This window comes from Schistocerca americana, chromosome 5, assembly GCF_021461395.2.
Source record: "Schistocerca americana isolate TAMUIC-IGC-003095 chromosome 5, iqSchAmer2.1, whole genome shotgun sequence".
Lineage (NCBI taxonomy): Eukaryota > Metazoa > Arthropoda > Insecta > Orthoptera > Acrididae > Schistocerca > Schistocerca americana.
This window is the reverse complement of record NC_060123.1, coordinates 591,101,165-591,112,077: the sequence shown is the minus strand read 5'-3', so window position 1 is coordinate 591,112,077 and position 10,913 is coordinate 591,101,165. Positions and strand designations below refer to the sequence as shown.

The 10,913-nt window shown below is 45.1% G+C and overlaps 2 pseudogenes; one reads left to right on the top strand and one right to left on the bottom strand.

The window, feature by feature from the left end:
* Positions 1–2,618: 2,618 nt before the first annotated feature.
* On the bottom strand, positions 2,619–2,736 carry LOC124617140 (annotated as a pseudogene).
* Positions 2,737–3,777: 1,041 nt separating this feature from the next.
* LOC124616922 lies at positions 3,778–3,898 on the top strand (annotated as a pseudogene).
* The last annotated feature ends 7,015 nt before the right edge of the window (positions 3,899–10,913 follow it).

Below are 10,913 nucleotides of genomic sequence, written 5' to 3'. Positions count from 1 at the left end.
CTGACAGAATTACAACGTCATTGGCAAACCTCAAAGTTCTTATTTCTTCTCCATGGATTTTAATTCCTACTCCAAATTTTTCTTTTGTTTGATTTACTGCTTGCTGAATATACAGATTGAATAGCCGGCTACAACCTTGTCTCACTCCCTTCTCAAGTTCTATTTTACCCCTGCCACCTTCAGAAGAGAGTATTCCATTCAACATTGTCAAAAGCTTTTTCTAAGTCTAAAACGGCTAGAACCGTAGGTTTCCCTTTGCTTAACCTATCTTCTAAGATAAGTCGTAGGGTCAATATTCCCTCGCGTGTTCCAACATTTCTACGGAATCCAAATTGATCTTCCCCTAGGTTGGCTTCTAACAGATTTTCCATTCGTCTGTAAAGAAATTGTGTTAGTATTTTGTAGCCGTGACTTATTAAACTGATTATTCTGTAATATTTGCACCTATCAGCACCAATTTTCTTTGGAACAGTAATTATTATATTCTTGAAGTCTGGACCTATTTCGCCTGTCTTATACATCTTGCTCACCAAACGGAAGAGTTTTGTTATGACTGGCCCTCCCAAGGCTATCAGTAGTTCCAATAGAACGCCGTCTACTCCCAGCGCCTTAGCCGGCCGCTGTGACCGAGCGGTTCTAGGAGCTTCAGTCCGCAACCGCGCTGCTGCTACGGTCGCAGATTCGAATGCTACCTCGGGATGTATGTGGTGTCCTTAGTTAGGTTTAAGTAGATTTATGTCTAGGCGACTGATAACCTCAAATGTTAAGCCCCATAGTGCTTAGAGACAGTTGAACTATTTGAACCCAGCACCTTGTTTCCACTTAGGTCTTTCCGTGCTCTATAGAATTCCTCTCGTTGTATCATATCTCCTGTCTCATCTTCGTCTACTTCTCTCCCAGTTTCATAACACTACCTTCAAGTTGATCTCCCTAGCCTAGCCCCTCTATAGACTGTGCTCCTTCCACTTTTCAGCTTTCCCTTCTTTGCTTAGGACTGATTTTCCATCTGAGCTCTTTATGTTTATACAGCTGCTTCTCTTTTCTCCAACTGTCTATTTAATACTCCCGCAGGCGGAATCTATTTCTCCCCTAGTGATGTATGCTTCCAATACATTTGTAATTTAGCCATTCCTGCTTAGCCATTTTGCAGTTCCTATCAACCTCTTTTTCAGATGTTTGTATTCCCTTTTGTCTGCTTCATTTGCTGCGCTTGTATGTTGTCTCCTTTTATCAGTTAAACTGAATATTACTTGTGTTATGCAGGGGATGTTATAATTCCAGACCCATAGGAAGCAGATCCTGACAGTCGTGAATCTTACGGTATTCATAAGTTATGATTGCAAAACACTAACAGAAAATCTTTACAGAAGAACAGTGTAAAAGGTGGTAGAAGCTGACCTCGAGGAAGATCAGTTTGGATTCCGGAAGAATGTAGGAACACGCAAGGCAATACTTATCCTTCGACTTCTAAGATAGGTTAAGGAAAGGGAAACCTTCGTTTATAGCATTTTTTTAACTTAGACAAAGCTCTTGACAGTGTTGACTAGAATACTCAGTTTGATGTTCTGAAAGTAGTAAGGGTTACATACAGGGACAAAAGGCTATTAGCAACATGTACAGAAACCAGACGGCAGTCGAGGGGCGTGGAAGGGAAGCAGTGGCTGAGAAGGAAATGTAGCCTACCCCCGATGTCATTCAGTCAGTACATTGAGCAGGCAGTAAAGAAAGCCACAGAAAAATTTGGAATTAAAGTTCAGGGAGATGAGACAAAAACCTTGAGGTTTTGCTGATGAGATTCTAATTCTGTCAGAGACATCAAAGGGATAGAAAGTGCTTATTCGCGCGTGTTAAATCGTTAAATTCCAAGGACGGTGTAGGCTATTGTTCAGTTGAACTGTTAATCAAACACGTGGAGCCGTGTTGAGTTTATCGTGATCCAGTTCATTTTGTTTGGTATCCCTTTCGCGAGAGCATGTATATTACGTTTGATTTTCGTGATTCTATGACTGAAGTTTTTGCAGTTCGTCTCACTTGGTAACTTTCTTTGTGCACACTTTTGTTTGTGAGGACCATGTGGTCGTGATCTAATGAGAAAGCTTACGGTGCCAAGGCCATAGTGATCTTCCGCTGTCGAATATCTGAATTAATCATGATTCTTAATTATGCTTCATTTGTATAGCAATTCACTTCAAATAGAAATTTTATTCATTTATCCCACATGTTAAAATAAAGGGAATAGTTCCTCTTGCTACCTACGTGTGATGTGGTGAACATTTTTAGTTCATTCCCTTCCTGTTAGTCTCTCAGGTGTGTGTGAATGTAAGTGTTCTTGATTAAGCCATCTTTTGACCATTCCTCTTCTACATATCATAGAGCTTGCAGGTGACTTCGAAGTAAAGTTCTAAGGTTAATTAATAGCACTTCGTCTTTAGGCCACGAGTGACCCACCGGGACCATCCGACCGCCGTGTCATCCTCAGTGGAGGATGCGGATAGGAGGGTCGTGGGGTCAGCACACCGCTACCCTGGTCGTTATGACGGTGTTCTTGACCGAAGCCGCTACTATTCGGTCGAGTAGCTCCTCAATTGGCATCACGAGGCTGAGTGTACCCCGAAAAATGGCAACAGCGCATGGCGGCCTGGATGGTCACCCATCCAAGTGCCGACCACGCCCGACAGCGCTTAACTTCGGTGATCTCACGGGAACCCGTGTATCCACTGCGGCAAGGCCGTTGCCTAGGGTTAATTAATACGCGACCTAATAGTTTGCAGCCAACAGCAACCATCTTATTACTCACTATACGCGTTCATGTGTGCAGTTCAGTTTACGGATCTAACAAATGTTCTTTTGCCAGAATTTTTGTGTATGCTGTCTCTGCTAAAATTCGATTCCATGCTTTATCCAGCTCTGATGTACGGCACATTCTACAATATTCCATTTGCGCGGCAGTTGTATTGACGCCATACTTTACTCTCCATATTCCGATTAATTGTAAAGACACTCCTTAATTGTAAAGATACCTTTCAACGTGAAGCAATATATTGGTTGACTCTTCTAGGATCATATGCTCTCGTGAATTTTAACAGTAGAACATACCATGTTGCAGAATGCCTCTCTTGCGGCGTCTATTACTGGAGCTTTTTGATTGTCTCTGTGAAGCTTTCTTGCTTGTTAAATGATGCACCGGTAACGAAGCGTGCTGCTCTTTTTTCCTACCTTCTCTATTCCCTGCAACATGGGTACAGTGAGTCTCATCGTGGTCACTACTGTATAAGCTGGAGTCTACTTCTTGCTATATTACTTGTAATAAGTACTCGAACGCTTGCAGAAATGCAGGTTGAGTTAATCTTCTGTTTGTTGTGTGATCTTGTTCACTAATCATTTCAGATCCTGTCCAGCTTTCCTACGACAACAGCTGGCGCACGCCTCTGTAGCCCACCTCTGCTTACCGTTGTGTACAAGTCGAACACAACACTTCCAGTGACTGGTCTGCAGTTGTGTACTCACACATTGAAAGGCCTTTCTCTTTATGTATTCCCAGTACGCTACATTAGATTATGTTACACATCAATTGCCTTTCCCTGCACCAAGCCTCAGTGTTCTGCAGGTCCTCCAACATTTCGTTACAATTTTTTAGATTAGCGTCTTCTCTGTATACAACACCGTCATCCCCAAAAAGTCTCGTAAAACTCCCGACAATATCTACTACTGCTTTCTTAATCTCCAGGTTGTCTCATGTTTACTAATCTAATTTTCGTAGGTCTGAACACAATTAGAGGCAACGGCCGTACCGCAGTGAATACACCGGTTCCCGTCAGATCACCGAAGGTAAGCGCTGTTGGGCGTGGCCAGCACTTGGATGGGTGACCGTCGGTGCGGCCATGCGCTGCTGTTGCCAATTTTCGGGGTGCACTCAGCCTCGTGATGCCAATTGAGGAGCTACTCGACCGAACAGTAGCGGCTCCGGACAAAGAAAACCATCATAACGACCGGGAGAGCGGTGTGCTGACCACACGCCCCTCCTATCCGCATCCTCAGCCGAGGATGACACGGCGGTTGGATGGTCCCCATGGGCCACTTGTGGCCTGAAGACGGAGTGCTTGCTTTGCATGAATACAATACGAGACACGCTCCAGTTCAGTCCCCTGAAAGAAACTGTGGAGCAAGACATTGCTTCGTTTTTTCGCAGAAAGCTACTTTACTATAGCATCTTTCAATCCGTGTCACCTCGCTGTTAGATGACGACTTGTTTATTCTACATGTACATGTATACTCTAAGAAGCACTGTGAAGTACAAGACAGAGTCTGCTTCCTATTTTACATCGTATGGTTCCATCCAGCCCAATCCGCGTGTGGGGCGAGGGATAAATAAATTGTGAGCGGTGATCCGTGGTCCCTACGACAGGTATTCATAAGGGCTTGTAGTACGCTTTTACACTCTTCACTTAACAATGGTTATAAGGTTTCGAACGATAGTTTGGCGTCCATGTTGAAACGTCTGTCAGTTCAGTTTGTATAGCAAGTCCTTGACGCTCTACAAACATGTAACCATTCGTAATGCCGTTCAGTGTATACGGTGAGTATCCCTTGTTAGCCCTATTTCCTATGAGTCCCAATATTGGATCAGTATTCTAGGATGAGCAGTATGAGTGTTTTATAAGCAATCACCATTCTACACTTGGCATATTTTTTACCAGTGCTGCTTTACCTACAAATGAGCGCGTGTCATCGTTCCACTTCATATTCATACAACAGTAAGATCCAGGTGTTTATATGAGTTGCGGCACCAGTTGTCATCACAGGATACTGCGTTTTTACGTCTCATAAAATCAAACGCATCTGAACATTCCAAGTAAGTTAGCAGTATTTGCACCACTTCGGAACATTATCCAGATCTCATTGTTATTTGTCGTGATACCTTGTAAACCAAATGCTGTAGACAGGGTAACTTTTTCTGAGAGCGTCCTTGCTAGTCTTGTAAGGTGGCTATAATTTCGCAACTTACGAGCACTCATCCACATACTTGGCCGCGATCTACAACCACATTAGGTATTATTTGATAGGCAGTACATCGTGTATATGAATATTTAAAGGAGACTTACATTGTTACGTACGCCTTGTAAATAATTATTAACGCTTATTGCATGAAAGGTGACGGAGTAACTTTATTAACATACTAGTAGAGGTTGCAACGACAGTGGAAATGAAACGGCAGACGGTTTGGGTGGAAGGCCCACACAGGTGTGTTGGTTCTGCTTAAACACAGGAAGCAGGAGATGGACGTCGTAGCACCTAAGCGCTGGAGCACAATAGAGTCGCGACCCGCCGTATTTGTAGACGAACCGGAAGGATTATACTTCGGAAACTACGAAACTCTTGGACTCCGGTGAGAGGAACAAAGAAGCGGCATCGCGGAAACCACGCAGGCTGGGTTGTTTCCAAGGATTTTTAGTCGGAAGCGTACCATTGTACGAGTATAGGTTTTTACTCGCAAACTATCCGCGCTGGACGACAAAGACTAAAATATGGTTGGTCGGCGTTCGGAAGAATCTGTAGAGAGGGAGAATATTCCATGGTTTCGCGAATACGATTCGATTTCGGAATTACGATGGTGGGGAGCCGAGCCTTGCTGGGAAGACAGCAGTGGAGAGACGAGGTCTTCCGTTGTGAGCGCCCGTGTGTGACGGTCGCCCGGTATTATCTCTATTAGTACACACGGACTTGCTGTCTCTGCTCTCAGGAGAGTTTATAGTTAGATCAGTTGGGCACGCCGGCCGGTGTGGCCGTGCGGTTCTAGGTGCTTCAGTCTGGAACGGCGTAACCGCTACGGTCGCACGTTCGAATCCTGCCTCGGGCATGGATGTGTGTGATGTTCTTAGGTTAGTTAGGTTTAAGTAGTTCTAGGTTCTAGGGGACTGATGACCACAGATGTTAAGTCCCATAGTGCTCAGAGCCATTTGAACCATGCAGTTGGGCACTGTACTGTTGCTAACCTACACGATTCTGGACTTCACCTCCGGGTTGGAAGTCGTCGTTGAGTACGCAGCGTTCAGTAACTGAGAGCACTTCCTCTACCTATACTTAACGTTGGGACGTTATCTGAACTCCGTCCTTGTGGTTGGGAGTTCGCTTTTCTCGTGAGGTAGAATTCAGAGAGGAGAAGACAATATTAGAGTATATTAGTCAGAGCACCGCCTTCTGCTGTCCTAGTGTTTCAAAGACTTTATTTGTGGCTGGAGTTCTTCCATAGTCGCAAACAAGTACGAGAACCATCACTTCGACGCACCGGCCGCAGTACATACGGTGATATCGCAAATTGCTTTGGCTTATTAGGGCTGTAAAAGCTGAACAGCTGTGATCACGTTAGTTTATTTCCACTGAGGTTCCACACCACCATAGATCATCTTTGAAAGTAGTGTCTTGTAGTGTTTGGTACGTAGATGATGTCAGTCATTCCCCGTTATTGATATTAGACCGCGCAGTCATAATAAGGGGCAGAGTTGGGCAACAGATCAGTAATTTTACTCATGAAATGTAAACTTTGTAATATAAAAGTTTTTTTTAATCTATAATAAATATATAAGCAGGAACAACGTTTATAACTTAGTAGGATTAGTTGCCTTCATCATTCATTTATAGATTGTAATTTATATGCTAAAGTCCATTAAGAGATCCTAAGATCTGCTTCAGGGTGTAGTCAGACAGGGCCAAATCTTCATTTTAACGTTTAATATTTTCCGTTGCGCATATTCATTTTACACCCACCTGGAGTAGCGTCTTGTAGTCTTTACGCCCAGTTCTGCGCAAGAAAAGCTGTGAAGGTTTGCTAAAGTTGTTGTTCCTTCGTATTGCTCACAATACACCAGAGATTGCAGCGAAATAACACGTTTGTCCGTGTCGTCAGTGCGCTACTGACTGTGTACTTTTCTTTGTGTTTGGGGCAGATACTTGAATACCACAAGGCTCAGAATCGTGTGCCTTATTCCGTAACCTGCGCGCCATCGACTGACGCAGCTTTAACGTTTTGCTTGTCCGTTCCCTCACCTTCACCTCAGCGCTTTCCCCGCTCTTGTCCTTCGGCTCGACGATAAATTTAATATCCTTAACTGCGATCCAACTCGGCTGCCGGCGAAATCGTTTTCCGCGATCGATTTCCATGCGGCACTGTGTGGCAATAACGTACACCGCCTTGAACTGCGTCTTGACCGTACCTCGTCACCAAGCCGGGTTTACGGCTCACGTTGACGAATAATGTGTTAAATATCACGAACCCAGCCTTTCTCCAATTCCGCCATTTTCCCATATCGAGCGATGCTGAGACCTATCTATACAGTTATTTTGGTCATAAAAATAGAGTCTACATTCGATTCTCAAATACCAAACTCCCGTAGCTAATGGCCATTAAAATTGCTACACCATGAAGATGACGTGCTACAGACGCGAAATTTAACCCACAGGAAGAAGATGCTGTGATATGCAAATGATTACCTTCTCAGAGCATTCACACAAGGTTCGCGCCGGTGGCGACACCTACAACGTGCTGACATAAGGAAAGTCTCCAACCGATTTCTCATACACAAACAACAGTTGACCAGCGTTGCCTGGTGAAATGTTGTTGTGATGCCTCGTGTAAGGAGGAGAAATGCGTACCATCTCGTTTCCGACTTTGATAAAGGTCGGATTGTAGCCTACCGCGATTGCGGTTTATCGTATCGCGACATTGCTGCTCGCGTTGGTCGAGATCCAATGACTGTTAGCAGAATATAGAATCGGTGGGTTCAGGAGCGTAATACGGAACGCCGTGTTGGCTCCCAACGGCCACGTATCACTAGCAGTCGAGATGACAGGCATCTTATCCGCACGGCTGTAACGGATTGTGTAGCCAAGTCTCCATTCCTGAGTCAGCAGATGGGGACGTTTGCAAGACAACAACCATCTGCGCGAACAGTTCGACGACGTTTGCAGCAGCATGGACTACCAGCTCGGAGACCATGGCTGCGGTTACCCTTGACGCTGCATCACAGAGAGGAGCGCCTGCGATGGTGTACTCAACGACGAACCTGGGTGCACGAATGGCAAAACGTCATTTTTTCGGATGAATCCAGGTTCTGTTTACAGCATCATGATGGTCGCATGCGTGTTTGGCGACATCGCGGTGAACGCACATTGGAAGCGTGTATTCGTCATCGCCATACTGGCGTGTCACCCGGCGTGATGGTATGGGGTGCCATTGGTTACACGTCTCGGTCACCTCTTGTTCGCACTGACGGCACTTTCAACAGTGGACGTTACATTTCAGATGTGTTACGACCCGCGGCTCTACCCTTCATTCGATCCCTGCGAAACCGTACATTTCAGCAGGATAATGCACGACCGCATGTTGCAGGTCCCGTACGGGCCTTTCTCGATACAGAAAATGTTCGACTGCTGCCCTGGTCAGCACATTCTCCAGATCTCTCACCAAATGAAGACGTCTGGTCAATGGTGGCCGAGCAACTGGCTCGTTACAATACGCCAGTCACTACTCTTGATGATCTGTGGTATCGTGTTGAAGCTGCATGGGCAACTGTACCTGTACACGCCATCCAAGCTCTGTTTGACTCAATTCCCAGGCGTATCAAGGCCGTTATTACGGCTAGAGGTTGCTGTTCTGGGTACTGATTTCTCAGAATCTGTGCACGCAGATTGCGTGAAAATGTAATCACATGTCAGTTCTAGTATAATATATCTGTCCAATGAATTCCGGGTTATCATCTGCATTTCCTCTTGGTGTAGCACTTTTAACGGCCGGTAGTGTATATTTGTCGGTTACAGCATCATCTACCACGAATGGAAGTAATAGTTTAAGTAATCCGTATATACTTCTTGGCGTAAAGTCAGACATGCAATAAAAATGGGTGGTTCCACCTACGCAGGAGAGTTGTTTAGGAGGTGGCCAGTTGTAGCACAGGCAGATGTCTCCTTTACTAACATTAACCTTCCACCTAGAACGTTTTTTGGACTATGCGTCGTTTTCGAGATTTTTAGTAGTCTCAAGTTAAAAGCAAACATACTATACATAAATACACAAGGGGTGTTCAGTAAGTAATGCAACACTATTTTTTTCCGAAAAGAGGTTGGGGTTATTCCGGATTTCAATACACCATATTACTCCGTAGAATTTTGGCTACGACACCCCAGTTTCCAGCATAATATCCGTTTAATGCGACTGCCTTACGCCATCTTACTGGGAGGACCTTTATGCCGGCAATCATCCACGTATTGCTTCCCTCCATTGGACCAAACAAATGAACGTTGGAAGGTGCTGCTAGATCTGGGCTGTAATGTTGATGAGGAAGAACAGTCCAATGAAGTTTTGCGAGTTCCTTTCGGGAGCGCACACTTGCGCCAGGCCTCGTGTTGTCAAGGAAACGGAGAAGCTCGTTTGCGTTTTTGTGGCGACGAGCACGCTGAAGATTTTTTTTTTTTTATTATTTCCCGAGGGCAGCACAACACAGTTGATCGTTGGACCTTGACGCAGGACATCAGACAGGATAACCCCTTCAGAGTCCCAGAAGCAGCGGCTGAGTGTGCGGCGTTGAACTTTTTCTCCGTGGGAGCGGTGGTCTGGCCCCGCTCGTTGGAGTGCCGTTCGAAGAGATGAACCCATTTTTTATCGCCTTTGATGATTTTTGACAAAAAATTGGCAGCCTCCTAACACGCAAGCTACTCCGCACCGATGATCCTTCGTTGCTCCTTATGGCCTCCTGTTCGGCGGGGAACCCAGCGGGCTCACATCTCTGCGTATCCCAGTTGGTGGACGACTGTGTCAGCACCATCACCACCAGAGACATCCAGTTGTGCAGCGAGGCGTTTGATTATGATCCGTCGACCATCTGGAATGAGAGTGTCCACACGTTCGTACATCGGAGGAGTCACGGCTGTGTGCAGCTGGTCAGCACGCGGCGGGTCAGACAGGTTTGTTTCGATGGTGACGAGCGCCTCGGCCAACGATTCACCGTGCTTTTGTTCATCGCTAGGTCCGGATAGACATTCTGCAAGCGCCTGTGAACGTCTGCTGTGCTCTGGTTTTGCGCCAAAAGAAACTCAGTGACAGCTCTCTGCTTGGGACACACTTCAATGTACGTTGCATTACCTGATATATTACTGAACTGAGACAAAATATGAAAAATACGGTTTTCCAGGGATGCACCTATGAAAGAAGCGCACACAATGCGCAGGAATGCACAGCCCATAAATATAAAGGAACATCACTTTCAACGAAAAGTTAACTTCTTCTAAATGTCACATGTGTGTTTTTGCTACCCAAGTGAAAACAAGAGGTATATGTAGTGATATCAAACTTGGTTTCAGTCCTATAACCTTATGTCTTCTGAAATACTTAGACAGTAAAAAAATGGAAACGGTGCCATAATAAGAAATTTTAGCATATTGTAGCCCCGTCAGCAACTGTGATAGACTAATACATTGAAAAATCCGCCTCAGTTGCGAAAATTTTCTGGTCTTTACCCAGGTTTCGGTTAGACTAATCTAGCCTTCTTCAGAAGCATAAAACGTAGTTGCCGCTGCCAACCGACCGCGTGGTGAAGTGATGCCGGGGCTGGACTTCAGTTAAGTAGTTTTAATTCGACATAGTACCACGGTACTATAGATTTTAATGTTTAATGTTGACTATGCCTTACTCTGGCATGTTGTAGTAATTTTATGCTTCTGAAGAAAGCCGAAACCTGGATAAAGGCCAGAAAATTTTCGCAACTGAGGCGGATTTTTCAAAATATTAGGTGCCAAAGTAGTGTTGTATTGCCGTAATGCGGGTTGCCTGCACAGGCCTCCTGTAGGCAACCCTTGCTCTGCATATTTACGGTAGAAACTGTGGAGCCGTTGCCGTGCTTTATAATCTATGCACTTCAGAA